The 15,733-nt window shown below is 39.8% G+C and overlaps 1 pseudogene; it reads right to left on the bottom strand.

Moving 5' to 3' along the window:
- Positions 1-288: 288 nt before the first annotated feature.
- Positions 289-14,417, bottom strand: LOC138384808 (large ribosomal subunit protein uL24 pseudogene; annotated as a pseudogene).
- Between the last annotated feature and the right edge of the window lie 1,316 nt (positions 14,418-15,733).

Raw genomic sequence — 15,733 nt, 5'->3', positions numbered from 1 at the left:
AATGTTGATCTCCTTCGTAGCATTAAACAAGAAGCTTTTTGGGGTAGGATATCTCTGGACCTACAGTATAACTCAAATATGATTCAAGGCTGCAGAAAGAAACGTGAAGCAAACAGAGCCCTGAGGGAAGAGGTGGTGATCTTATTCTGAGACATTAGAATCAGGTTCAATTTGATGGTTTGAAATGGCTTCAAACACTTTCTTATTAGTAGCACCATGGTTGAAGAGCCCTTTCCTTATGATCTAGAATACTCAGGGAGATCTTGACTATTTTTATATTTGATTACTTTATTCCTGCATCTTCTTAATTGTTTCTTCCTTATAGTTTGCATTTTCCTTTCCCACTTGGTGAGCTTTGGCTTTCCATTCCAGGATCTTTTTGCATCTCTGTCCAGCGTTAGCTCAGTGAGAACCACCCTGCTGGGGCGAACACCCACACGGATGGTGTGCCCTTAGCCTTCTTCTGCTACATCCGTTCACTGTAGATGACATATTTCTTCCCGTAAACCTGGACCATTTTGCCAACCTGCTGACCTTTATAGTGTCTTGTCACAACCTGAACTTCATCATCCTTTCAGATGGACATGGACCGAACATTGTATTTCTATTTCAGCTCTTTGGAAAGAGGGGAAGATAAAATCTTCCTGTGAACATGGGAAGGTGCATTGAAATTCCTCTTACGGTTCTTGCTTCAGGCAGAAGTTACAAAGGGTGTGAATTTGTTAACAGAAAAAAAAACCCAAACTCTGTAAAATAATTTAAAGAGGTTTATTCTGAGCTGAATGTGTATGACTGGCCCAGAGCACATGGCCTCAAGAGGTCCTGAGAAAACGTGCCTGCCAAAGCCAGGTTACGGCGTGGTTTTATACATTCATGGAGACAGGCATTACACGTGAGATGGTAAGTCAGTGTGTGGGAGGTCTACATTGGTTGGCCCGAGAAGATGAGAAATCTCAAAGGCAGCAGATGAAGGGCTGCTTACAGGTTATGGGTGGGTTTAAAGACTCTTTGATTTGTAATTGGTTAGAGAGGTGAAGCTTAGTCTAAAGGCTTGGAATGTTTTAAAGATGTAAGCCACCATTTACCTGAAACTCAAGTGATCTGTTAGGTAAATGGATGGTCTGCAGGTGTGCTTTAAGCTTTGCCTTGCATGGCCCTAGGCCTCCTAATGACTTAGGAACTTATTGTTACAAAGAGTGACTCCAAAACGGAAGGGGCATGACGAGACACGTCTGACCTCCCTTCTCCTTATGGCTGGAAACTCAGCTTTAAGGTTTTTCTGGGGTCCCCTTGGCTAGGAGAGGGGTTCATTCAGTCAGCTGGGGGGAGCTTAAGATTTTATTTGAGCTCACAAATTTCATTTTGGCCACTGTGGTTTCACTTTAGCATTGGCTGAAAAGGGGAAGAGACAACTATTTTTATAGTAATTAGTCTGGTTATGAGAAGGCAAGAGATGTCTCTCAATTTATGTTTTATGTTTGCCTTAATGAGGAGGGTAATCTGAGCCCACGCCTCTCTTCTCCACATTAGAGGCTGAACGGATGGATGCCCCACTGTTAACCCCATCGGGTCACCCCAATTGATCCCTGAACCCCACTTCTCAGCAGTCTGAAGCAAACATTTTGGGGGTGAATATGGGGCAGTTCGTATATATTTGCATAAAGGTATGATGGGAAGTGGTGGCAAGTTTATTGTCCCCTTTCAACCCATGTATCCGATTATACCATACAGGGCAAGGTAAATGAACATGTTTTATTTTCAAGGATCAGTAGGGAAATATGTTTAAAATTGGTTGTATATACTTTACAACAAGCAACCTAAGCTCTTTTCCCCAGAAAATGTGTTTCTGGGAAAAACATATTCCTGTCTTCTATATAATGGTGATGGCTGTTTGCTGTATGAACATGAGAGAAACTGTAATAAAAATGGGGAAACAGATGCTAATATCACCTCTAACACTGCCCTAGACAGGCAAAAATGTGAAAGTGATTAGTCTGCTAACAACTGCATATCGTGGTACAGACATGTGTTACCAGAAATTTTAAAATCACACATGTGTATTTTTTATATATAGTATGTCTGTAGTTGGTAATCCTGCTATAGTTCGGCTGAAAGGAAAGGCAAAGGCACTGCGATGTTAACATTGCAAGACTATCCTCTGTCTTGAGGGAAATGCTTAGATGCTTCTGATAGCAAAACTGAAGTTAGAAACACAGATTATTAAGAATATGACAGATGAGGGTAAAAGTACAGTGTTTAGGGAGGATGTGTCCACAGCCCCAAGGGTTTGGTTGAGGCAGAGCTGCTGGCTATTCATTTATTTATTTATTTGCTACCATAGAGGCCCCAGTGCCTAGAACAGAGAGGGTGTCTCTGAACCACATATATCATTCGTCAGCCTGTGATACAGTCTGTAGTGCCACCAAACTGCCAAGGGGCTGCCCAGCCGTCCTGAGATACAGTGGGGAGATACTTCGTGCGGTCTCCCCAGACAAGGCATCTAAAACATGGGACTCTTAAAAAAAGATGCAGGAGCTGGAGAGGAATCTCAAGTAGCCAAGAGCAATGATAGGGAAGTTTTAAATGCTTTCTTTTAAAGAAATTGAGAATTCCTATGTGAAATTTTCATAGTGCTGAATGTGACTATGCATTTTATTTTGAGAATCCAAACCAGACACTATCTTTTACAGACTCCTAGCATGCGGGGGCGATCACCAGGAGTTTTCAGAGATTTATGGACAAAGCTGGGCCCAGAAGTTTACATCCAGCTGCAATTGTCAGGAGGATATGAATAGCCCATTGTCATGACACAAGTGGAGGGTTCCACACGCTGCGGAATCCCTTGTTGCAGACTATTTTGTGTTTATTGGTGATAGATTGATGAAGACAACATGAAGGACAAAAGGAGAGGGCGCATGGAGAGTTAGAATCTGTCTGTTCTTTCTACTCAGATAACTCAGGATAATAATCAGCATCTTGTGAATTTTAATTGCATGGAAGCTCATACGTGTTTTTGCTGCAGCTCTTAGGCAGCGTTGCATAAGGTAGGACACTGCTGGGGCGGGCAGGGGTCTTCCTTTCAGAAAAAAAGATACAGAGGAAAGGTGGGGAATTATTTGAGGTACATTTGGATGCAGCTGTTAATGTGACCATGGTGAACAGGAACGCTTTGTTTCTGGGAGGTCAGCAGGGTCCTCAAACGGTTTTTATACTTTCGTACTCTGAGCGCTGTAACACAATGGTGGCTGTTTCTGGGACGACTCATATTGGTGGCGAATGCTCTGTAACGTGTGAACATCAGCACCAGTGTAATTGCAAACACCTAGAACGCTGCCACTGTCAGTCGTCGCAGCGTGAGACGTGACCTGCCCTGCTTGTCCCTGCCCTCGGCTCTTTCAGAACGGCTCCGTGTAAAGACAATAACACCCAAGCTTGGCTCTATGGGAGAGACACTGAGTGGTGTGTGCTTTTAAATGTGAGGTTTGTCAAAAAAGAATCAGATCCGATTTAAAAATTGTGGAAGTTTATTGTGCACACAAAAGAACACTTGGGGAACAGGGAAACCTCGAACCAGAAGTGGTTCGTGACTGGCTGTTAAAGATTAATTTTCTTTGTCAATCTATCTCTCAATTTCACTGAGTCATGCTGATGAACACATAAAGCTTATATTTTGTGTTTCATTTATGATTGGGACCAGTGTTTCAGGGAAGGAAATCAGGACGACTTCAGTATTGGCTACGTGGCTTCGGGCAGTTGTAGCATCCATATTATTTTTTTTAATCATTGCCCCCTTTGGGTCATTCTCTCAGTTGAACTGAGAGTGTGACCAACTATTTATGTTACTCTCTCAGTCACCGCATGTTTTCTTTTCTGTAGACATTCATAGGTCACAAACTGGAAGCTCCGTAGGTTCTTTCCGTGACTCTTGTCCTTGTAGTCTCTGTCGTTCAGTCCACATGGAGATCATCCGCAGAGTCCATGGCTGCTCATAAGCATTCAGGATGCTCGAGAGGATACAACACACAAGGTATATTATCAATACGGCTAATGAGGGGATAATACCAAGAGTTTGAAAAATACCCCAGGTATTAATTACATATATTAATTGGAACATTGGGAGGGCTGTTTTGAAGGGTAAATATCTTTGGTTTCGGATCCCCCAAATACTTTGAATGTATATAAGAAATCAGGCTACACACCTCACATTAAATTATTCAACACACATGTTCAAATGAAGTTAGAGGGAGAGCTTGGGGACCAATTCTAATAATATTTAAATGTATTTATCACTGCTAATTTTCAAGACTGTTTATTACCTACGATTCAAAGTCTTACGGTGAGCACGTCACAGTAGACAGGTACTGGGGGAGAGAGTGCTCTCAGCCTGATGCCTTGGGAAGGATGTGGATAGCTACAGAGCCTCACTCTCCTTACTCTGCATTTTTATTCCCTGAAGTTAAACACATTTCCACAGGCCTTGGGTTTTCTGGGGAACATGGGATATGTTCCCCAGAACATGTTCCCCATTTAAGAAAATGTTTTAGAATCAGAAATACATGATTCTCATGACAGCTCTGAAATATTACAGCTCAGTCAGATGACGTCAGTAGATAGAGGAGAGATTTTACAGTAGTATGGAAAGAATAAGTTGTTTGATCCATAGACAAAGTTGTGGCACTGTGGGTAGGAAGAATATATAGAGTCCGAATATGGCTGGTATTCTATACTATAAAGAAATTGCTCATGTGACCTGTATATGTCTTTTCAAATATATGTTCTGTAAGAGTGACTTTTGTGAGGCTAAGCCTAACTGTTGCTACATGCATGTAGTAACTTTGACAAATAGGACTTTGCTAGTCTCTGACAGCTACCTCTGCATGGAAGCATCATTCTATCCTAGTCATCGAAGGGCTGAGGGTTCCAGCCAGGAGTTCCAGGAGAACATTTCCATATGCTCTGCCTACATCAACCTAAATAACAAACAGAGAGAGGCTCTCTAAAAGAAAATGATATTTCCTCAGGAATAGGGCATTCCAATGGGAATATGCATGCCACAGTAAAATAACTATGTGCTTATTCAGGAAGGTAAAGGAAGACAAAGGTTTTTAAAGGAAAAATTAAGAGGATTACATAAATGTTTTGAGATGATTATTTTTGTCTGCACGGATTAATAACAAGAATGGCACTAGTCTGAGGTTGGACAGGCAGTTGCTGGGTAGATGTCCTTGCAGAAGTATTTTTTTGTATAAGGTTGCGACAGCTTTTGTGCATGGTTTTTGCAGAGTTTTTGTGATAGTTTGTGTCATCGGGCATTTATGCAAGAGAACTCTCTCTGCATGGCCTTCCTTGGCTCTATTTGTCAGGTTTTTGATTTTTTTTATTAACACAAGCAACTCTATTTTGATTCTGACAACTTTCACAGGAGCCACAGTGGCCTATGAATTTAATGGCTATTCTCTTCCATGGTTTCTATCTTTTTTACCTGCGTTGCTACAGTTTGGATATTTGACCCTCTAAACCTCATGCTGAATTTCATCCCCGATTTTGGATGTGGGGCCCTGTTTGGGTCATGGCGGCAGATCCTTCATGAATGGCTTGGTGCCGTCCTCATAGTAATGAGAGAGTTCTTACTCTGTTAGTTCCCATGAGAGTTGATTATTAAAATGAGCCTGGCACCTCTCCCTTCCCTCTCTGGCTTCCTCCCTTGCCATGTGATCTCCGCACATGCTGACTCCCCTTCTCCTTCCACCATGACTGGAAACAGTCTAAGCCCCTCACCAGAAGCAGATGCTGGCACCATGCTTCTTGTACAGCCTGCAGAACCATGAGCCAAATAAACCTCTTTTCTTTATAAATTGCTCAGCCTTAGGTATTCCTTTATAGCAACACAAATGAGGTAAGACACATTTCAAAGAGAGCAGCCACAGTGTTGTGATTGGAATGGAAACAACCTGTGAAATGATTTACACTAGGACTATGGTCAATTCCGTTGTCTCCTGAGCCTCCCTTCAGGATTGGTTTTCTAAGGCAGCATGAATTACTCTTGCCTCTGGAACCCAAGGATCCCTCTTTTAGGGGGTTGAATAAATGCTATCTGCTTACACCAATGGTTCAAAGACTGGTGAGATGGTGCCCAATGGTGAAGGCACAAGTTTATATTACTTTCAGGAATAAGATAAAGTATACCCACACATTAATTATAGTAATTTTGCAGATGCTCAAAAACATCTTGATCTTGAAAAAGTCAAACTATATTCTCTGCCCTGCTCTCAAGGGTTGGTGGAAAGGTAATATTTATGCTCTCTTGCACTCAGGCTAAGATCTGTCTACAAACTCCTCTAAGTTTACAAAGCAGGAGCTCAGTGTGCTGTAGAGGTAAATATATTGCTGCAAGTGGCTGATAACATTCCTGAGATTTGTGAAGTTTGGCATTTTAAAGACATTTCTGTAGATCCTTTTGGTGATTATGTTCACCAGCTCCACCGTAGGCAGAGGCTCTAGCTTCCTAGCTGGGGTGAGATTATCAGACAGTAAACAGAATATAATGAGAGTTATTGCTTTAAAGAGCAGTTGCTTTGAACCCCCGGGATATTAATAAGATTTCTGCTGGAGAGGTAAATGTGAACTATGGCCACATCTTTCCAGTACCACTTCAGAGAGACATCTAGGAGCTTTCACCTTTTCTTTTTCTTTCTTTTTTCTTTTTTCTTTTTTCAGTGTCCTAGATTCTGAAGCCTTCACCTTCTTAACACATATTCTCTTGAAACTTCAGAGGTAATGATGTGGCTTTAATTTGCTGGAAAGATGCCAAAGACCCGATGTGAACTGCAGTGAGCATCTTCAGGGCCTGCTTTACTGCAGCATGCATTAGTGCAGGAGTCTTTAGCATGCCCCGCCCTGAGATTGTCAGTGTCATAGAAGAGGACTGGGACTCTTCTCCAGGTAATTACCGGAGGAACATTCTAGTGAATTGCCACCTGAGCATCACACTGCCAGTTATTTCTGCAGACCCCAAGTACTATGGCTGTAAGACACAGTGTGGCTCAAGATAATGGTATCATACCAAACACTGGGAAAGGGCTGCAAAGTCAATTTTGACAAGTTAAACGCCCCCAGGTTCGATTATTTCAAAGAGAGAGAGTGAATCCTCAAGCTTTGTTGTGTAGCAGCAGGCCATCATTTGTGATAAAGACAGTAAAGGATAAAGGAAAAGGTGAGAAAGAAACTCTGCAACGTGGCCCCACTGTGTGAGTATTGTGACTTTACAGCACACTCTTCTGGCTGCTGAATCCTTTGGAAGGCAGTGACATGTGAGCCAGGGCCTTTCATTCTTGGAAAAGCTTTGCAGGTGTGTATGTGTGTGTGGCAAATCTAGCGGGAAATAGAGATAAATGTTATCAGAGAATTTTTTTAATATATAAAATTGTCTGGTTATGGCAGTCTTTATACAGTGAGTTATACCTAATTATGAAGTCTTTCCTGTAATATTTAATAATGCAGGGTGGTGGTTCTATGAAAGTGTTAGTGTAGACAATTTTAAAGATCGAAACAGGCCTTTACCAAGTATGTCATGCCAGCACATCATGATCCTTAACCTTATTCTAAATATATTCTGGCCAGGGGAGGGGAAGCCACACTATCAATATAATCACAAAATACATAATTCTTTTTACCACCTGCCTACAACAAATTACAAATACCTGCATAGGCCAAATAAATATACTCCATCCATGCATATTTCCTTCTGGAAGCCTTCCATGGTGCCACCTAGTTGACCTTGCAGAGACCTCCAGGTAAATTAAATACACCTAAGATTCCTTGATATATTACTTCCTTAACAAACTGTCATGGAAAGCAGCAGGTGTCTTTGCACCCAATTGCCTGGCTCTGGGTGTCTCAAGGAAATGTTCATTCTGGGAAGCTGTAAGGAAGGTAATTTTCCAGCAGCCTATACTCACATTCTTTTGCACCATGCAGACTCAGCAATGTATTGTGGTGTGCTAAGGAATCTGGATCTGTTGGAATTACTTATGTGGGCATCCCCAAAACAAAGCAAAGCTAGAAGTAATCTAATTTCTGTAATCTCAGGGATTGTCCTTGACACAATGAAGGGTGAAATCTATTGACCCAAACCAGATCTGTGGTTTTTTAATTGATACATTATAGATGTACATATTTTGGGGTACATGTGATATTTGATATATTGATATAATGTGTAAAGATTAAGTCAGGATAATTGGGATGTTTATTGCCTTAAATGTTTATATTTTCTTAATGCTAAAAATGATAAATTCATTCACACTATTCTCTTCTAGTTATTTTGAAACATACAATAGATTAATATTAACTATAGTCACCCTACTAGAGATCTGCATTTTAAACAAAGGTAGACACTGATTAAAGAGTGGTGAGACAGTCAGATTCTTCAATGTTAGCAAGTTCTATTGTCCCTCTGGTTCTAAGACTTCTCGCCACTTTTAAGTGGACTATAACAAGAAGTTGTATTAGCAGATGAATTGTCATCACATGAAACAAATGAGGAACATAGTTCTCCTACAGAGGGCAATATGACTATTACTTTGACCCATCATCTAGTCCTGTGCTGTTCAATGCAGTAACCACTGGCCACATGGGGTCACCGAGTGCTTGACATGTGGCTGATCCTAAGTGAGATTTGCTCTTAGTGTCAAATACACACCAGATTTCAAAAATATAGTATTAAAAAAGGTAAGTAAAATATCCCATTAATGATTTTATAGTGATTACATGTTGAAATGATATTTTTGTATATTTGATTAATGAAAAAATATCATTACACTTAATTTCATCTGTTTCTTTTTACTTTTTAAATATGGCCACTAGCTCATAATGGATTATTTTTTTGATAAGCACCTGAATTTGGTTTGCTAGGATTTTTATGAACAAGACCCCAAAGGCAATCACAGCAACAGCAAAAATAAATAAATGGGACCTGACCAAATTAAAAAGCTTCTGCACAGCCAAGGAAACTATCACAAGGGCAAACAGGCAGCCTACAGAACGGGAGAAAATATTAGTGTGCTACACATCCGATAAAGGACTGATAACTAGAATCTATATAGAACTCAGGAAAATCAGCAAGAAAAAAATCAAACAACCCTATCAAAAAGTGGGCAAAGGACATGAACAGAAACTTTAAAAATAAGGTAGACTAATGGCCAAGAAACATATGAAAAAGTGATCAACATCTCTAATCATCAGGGAAACGCAAATCAAAATCACAGTGAGATATCACTTAACTCCAGTGGGAATGGCCTTTACCAAAAAAGTCCCCAAAACAATAAATGTTGGCGTGGATATGGAGAGATAAGAACACTCATACACTGCTGGTGGGACTGTAAACTAGCACAGCCTCTGTGGAATGGAATATGGAGATACCTCAAAGAGCTACAAATAGAACTACCATTTGATCTAGCGATCCCATTGCTAGGCATCTACCCAAAGGAAAAAAAGACATTCTATAAAAAAGACATCTGCACTAGAATGTTTGTAAGCAGCACAATTCACAATTGGAAAGATGTGGAAACAACCCAAGTGCCCATGAATATATGAGTGGATTAATGAAATATGGTATACCATGGAGTTCTATTCAGCCACAAAAAACAATGGTGATATAGCACCTCGTGTATTATCCTGGATAGAGCTGGAGCCCACTCTACTAAGTGACGTATGACAAGAATGGAAAAATAAGCACCACATGTTCTCACCATCAAATTGGTATTTACTGACCAACACTTAACTGCACATATAGTAGTAACATTCGTCGGGTGTCTGGCAGGTGGGAGGGGGGAGAAGGAGATGGGTATATTCATACCTAATGGGTGCAGTGGGCCCCGTCTGGGGGATGGACATTCTTGAAGCTCTGACTCAGGTGGGGCAAAGGCAATATATAAACATTTGTACCCCTGTAATATGCTGAAATAAAAAATAAATAAATAAATATGGCCACTAGAAAATTTTCAATTACATGGGTGGTTTGCATTCGTGACTCACATTTATATTTTTACTGGACAGCACTGATCAAGAAATTATCCTGCTCTATCGTCAATAGAGTGGGAAAGATAAAGTTTGCAGCTATGTTTAACACCACCTCTTGACTAGTAGTGAAGTCAAACAGAGGAGATGCTTAGATTTGTCCGTCCTGAAGGTCACTGTATACCAGCTGTCCATCCTGCTTGCTGGGAGCACCAAACTTGCTCTGCATCTGCAAAAATCTTAGTGTGAATTGATGCTATAGAGAAAATCCAGAACTCCTACTGAACAAGATGCACCCAATTAAGCAGTGCCTATGAGGTCAGGGGAGGGCTATAGAGGTGTGTATTGTGTGCCATTGCTGACCTAGATCACTGTACCATGCAACCTGGCACAGACAAGCACCAGGCCAGGGAGGAACAAACTCATTGTGGCTTAACCATACTCACAGGCTTTACCGAGCAAAAAAACGTACATAATCGAGGCACAGAAGGACATGCAGGTTCCCAAACATGCTTGTCTGGTGAATCTGTGGAAGTAAAAGATGATCCCAGCTGCTAAGAAGGGAAAAGCTTGGCTTCTTTGTGAAAGGAAACAGAATTTTTATGCATCCTACTTTTCTTCTTTTAAAAGAAAGTGAAATTTCTTAGTATGGGAGAATGCATGAGTTCAGGGAAAAGGTGACAAATTGCATGTAAGAAAACACAAACATAAAATAAACAAAATACCATGAGTGAGTTTATGACTGACGGATTTTAATCTTCTTTGTTACAATTGTTGATGGAACTCCTGTTGGGAGATACATGTCTATAGAGAGCGGAAGATTGGCAGGAACAGTCTATTAATGCTACAGCACCAGTTGTTTTACATATAAAATAAATAATCATTCTGTTATTTAGATAGAGGAAGTTAGAATATATTTTTACCTTCTGGCTAAAAAAATAATCCTTGCCAATGTAGATATAAGAAACAAACATTTAAAAACCACTGTAATACAGCCACGTGTCATGGAATATGGCATATTCTTATTCTAAAATGTCACTGGTATGTTACTTTGAAACAGATTATGAAGTCTTTTTTTAGGAAAGTGTCTGAAGAAGTAAAAAAAAATTACCAATTTTCTTACAGAAATGAGCTTAAAGGGTCAAACTTGCAATAATTTGAATATCAAGAAGAATAATAACTTATTAATCCTAATAACTGATGAATCCTAACACACTAAGTAAATTAAAGTCCACAGGCCATCATGATCCTCAAAAACAGGGGAAGGGTAAGATAAAGCTGATACTGACCAGGTTTGTTGTCCCCACGTGCAGTAAACCAATCACTGTGACCAGGGATTTTGCAAAAGAGAAAAGATTTATTCACTAGGCAGCCCAGCGAGGAGGCGGGAGAACAGCCCTCAAATCTGCCTCCTTGAAGATAAGGCCTAGGGATGTTGATGGGTTGGAGAACCCGGATGGTCTAAGGCATGGGGAGAGGTGATTGGCAGTGGGGAAAAATGAAGTAATCAGTGATCTGTGAAAGCATAGTAGGGGTTCATGGCATTTCACAGAATGCATATTTAGAAAATGGCAGTGTTAGCATGATCCAAGGGTAGAGTTTTTGGCCCTCTGACATCAAAAGGCCACCTCTTAGGCATTTGCACAGGCCCAGTTGAAGGGTCAGTGGTCTTGACCAGTTTGAACCAGATGGGAGCTCCCCCACGTTCCTGAAAAACAACTAACGTGACCGTTACCATGGTGACAAATAAATGTCATCCCTAAGGAAGCCAGTGAAGCTTAAGTTAGAGAGTTCAGCATCATGGCCTTTAGCTACACGGAAAAAAATAAATAAAAATAACAAAAAGCAAGCGGGAAGGTTAAGGTTGACAGACCTAATCAGATTAGTCACTCAATTACAGAATGCCAGTTAATGAATGTGAAAGGAATAATGGAATTAGAGAGATTATTTTCCAACCTCCATTATAAAAATTGATTCAGGCAAGCATCATCAATGGTTGCTAAAATCAGTAAGTGAAAGCTGACTGCATGGTATCAGCCCAGGTGTTATCGCCCAAGTGGGTTCCTTGCTCACTGCCCAGGAGGAAGCCAATACACTGAGACAGCAGGGGTCGCAGCAGAGAAGAGTTCAAGGCACCAGGCAAGGAGATGGGAGAAATTTCTCAAGTCCACCTCCCCAAGAATTTGGGAGCTCAGGGTTTTAAAGGTAGTTTGGCAGGCAAAGGGCTAGGGAATTGGGTCTTCTGATTGGCTGGGGATGAACCACAGGGATGGGAAGCAGAAATTGTCTTCTTGGCTGAGACGGTTCCTGGCTAGAGGGTTGTAGGACCTGTTGAGTCAGTTCCCATGTATACCCACTGGTCTGGTTGGTGTCAGTTGGTTCCCCCAATGCAGAGTCTGGAGGATTTCTCAAACAGCAGTCCTAGGCCTTATGATAGTGATGTTATCTACAGAAGTGATGGGAACTCACAAATCTTACACCAGTCAATAAGTGACCCTTAAGCAGTAAGCAATTATAGGAAGGCAAGCTAGGAAACAATGGCTGGTTAACTTTTAGCTATGTCTATATTTCTATAGAAATCAGACTTTTCCCACAGTTCTTGCCTTATGGCCGTACATTACTTGAATATAGGTGGTTTCAATATTAGCCCACAAATTTTTCACTGATGTAAAAATGAAAATATACCTTGGTAATGAAGGAATCTGATGATGATCACTCCCTTAATCAAGTGATAAAACTTAGATCAGTAGCTGTGGGACACCAGAGCATCTATGCCTCCTGATGAAGTGTACAGCACTGTCTGTGAAGGACTCTTGCCAAAAGTGTTTATCCTGAATCCGACCAAGCCTAGAAACTGTGGTATCCAAAACGGAAGGCTTTCCTCAACCCTCTTCAGGTCCCTGGCTGGGTCTGAAGATAAAACTTAAAAAGACAGATCTTAAGAATATACAAAATTATTTAATAAATTTGACATGACATGGGAGCTTTCATAAGGAAATAGGGAAACCTGTATAGGTTTTATGCTAAGTCTGATGAAGAAGTGGGTAGTTGTGGAGAATCATGATTGGACTAAACGAGGTATAAGCTGATAACACACTGAGGGGAACCCAGCAAGGCTCATTGGTTCAGAGTCTTTTCTGTCTCTGTGTCTTCAGAGGTGATGGCATTCCTTTCCTCTGGGTGTAGAGAGGACCCATCTGGAATGAGAATCTTATGGCCTATTTTCAGGGGAAAGTCAGCAGGATGGTACAGCCTGCTTCATGGGAGAAGGGGCTGGGGGGGTCTAGTTTCTGTGGCCTACTTCAGGAGGAGTGGGAGGTGGCAGGTGGGGGAAGGTCTGAGAGACCTTCTTGCTTCTGTGGTTTTCTCAGTTTCTTCAGCTTAATATACTCAGTATGCCAAGGTGCCATATTTAGGGGTAGCATGTTCTGAGCCTGCCAGTAGCTACTAGCCACATGTGGCTATTGAGCGATTAAAATGAGGCTAGTCCACATGGAATCGTGCTGTAAGTGCAAAATCCTGGATTTTGAAGACTTAATAGGAAAAAAAGAAAATGTGAAATATCTCATTGATTACATGTTACAATGATAATATTTTGAATATATTGGGTCAAGTGAAATATATTATTAACATTAATTTCACCTGTTTCATTTTATTTTTTAAAAGAGTAAACTTAAAGTTTTCACAGTTTTAGCAAATTTAAGTACTTCAAGAGTCTTAATAAATTAAATATAGAACAAATTGGCATTTGTGTCACTGTCCCCAGAAGCACTTAAAAAGACCCAGACATATATGGTTGCTATAATTAAGGGACAACTCAATAAAAGTCCCTTACGGCTGACAGGTCAGGGGCACGTTTAATTAGGAGATGGGTTGTTGCCTAGGTCTACTGCAGCCCCTCCATGACGATCTTCCATCCTAATTTTATAAGACGGGAACAAGAGTTACCTTTTATAGCTAACCATCATTACTAGATATATACAATTCAAGGAGGATAAGATGCTCTTGGACTTAACCACAGGTTTCAAAACTCACAAATGCTTTTCTTAATGAAAATATATGTACATGTTATCTCAGAAAAGGCCACCTCTGACTTGGTTTGCTCTTTGAGCTGTGAGGTATTCGAACTATTCATGGGGTGTGTATATGTGTGTGTATGTGCTTGAAACATTCTGAGAAAAATCTCTGCAGTGATGGCGTGGCCCTTTATGGCATCTTGTGATGCTGACTGGTCACCTTTTTCTCTTGCTGATGCATTGTCTGAAGTCTTTCCTTTTTATGAAGTTCTCTCCTGAGTTTCCTCTTACATTCCGTAGACTTCTCATTTACCTTTGATCAATTTCTTTTTGTGGTTGATCGATTTCTTTATTGAACAGTCTTTTAACATTCCTCAGAATATCCATAGTCAAACTTTGTAAGGCCTTCATGCAAGGCCTAAAAATATCAAAATTTCTTTCAAAAGAGGCACAGCCTTTCAAAATAAGCTCTGGAGCTTCTTGCCTCCTCTTGCCCCAGTCATCACTGAAGCTCCAGGAAGTTATATTCATCCCAAACCAACACGAGTCCATTTTCACTTTGCTACAGCTTCCAGTTTCTGTCTTCGAAAAACATTTTGTTTCCCTTAAATATTCCTGTCTCTTAGAAAGCAAAAGTGTACCTTCACAATTTGGAAAAAAGAGGGTTTATCTATTCAACATTCACCTGGGGGTCCTCGCCAGTGCTATAATGCAAGGAAAATAAAGACAAGGTGTAAAGGTCAGAAAGGAAGAAACAGAACTTTCATTATTCACAGATTAAATAATTTTTATATAAAAATACAAAAGAATATCATAGAATTATTAGAACTCATGGGTGATTTCAGCATGGTCATGGATTATAAGGACAGTATGTAAAAATTGTTTTTTCTATATGCTAGCAATGAACAATTGGAAAATAAAGTTAAAAATACCATTTAGGATTAAAAAAACCCAAGTAATTAAGAAAAAGTCTAATAAAGGATGTGTGATACCTCTGCACTGAAAATTATTGAACAATATTGAGAGAACTGTCTATTCCTAAATCAATGAAAAGATATATTAGGTTCACGGGTTGAAAGATTCAAATTGTTAAAATGTCAATTATCTGCAAATTGATTTACAGATTCAATACATTCTCAATCAAAATCCCAGCAGGTTTTTCACTGGAGATTAAAACATTGATTTTAAAATATTTATGGAAATGCAAAGATCTAGAATTGCCAAGAATACTTTGAAAAAAATAAAAGGAATAAAGTTAAGGGACTTAACCATAGGTTTCAAAACTCACTATAATGCTATAATAATTAAAAGTTTGTATTGGTGCAAGAATAGACAAATAGACCGATGGAATGGAATAAGAGCCCAGAAACAGATATATACTCATACAGTCACTTTATTTATATAAAACTAGTGCAATTCAGGGGGAAAGGTGGGTCTTTTAAATAAATGTTGCTGGATCAACTACATATTCATATATTAAGAAAAATTTGGTCTATTCTTCACATTGTACACAAAATTAATTTTATATAGATCATAGTCCTAATTGGTATAGGTAAAAGAACAAAAATTTTAGAAGAAAATATCATCATGACCTGGAGGTAGACCAAGTTTTATTAAATAATATACAAAGAACACTCACCATACAAGAACAGATTTTTCAATAAAATCTTATTAAAATTAAGAATTCTGCTCCTTAATACCAT

Source organism: Eulemur rufifrons, chromosome 6, assembly GCF_041146395.1.
Source record: "Eulemur rufifrons isolate Redbay chromosome 6, OSU_ERuf_1, whole genome shotgun sequence".
Lineage (NCBI taxonomy): Eukaryota > Metazoa > Chordata > Mammalia > Primates > Lemuridae > Eulemur > Eulemur rufifrons.
The sequence above is the reverse complement of the archived record's forward strand: the minus strand, read 5'-3'. Positions and strand labels throughout refer to the sequence as shown.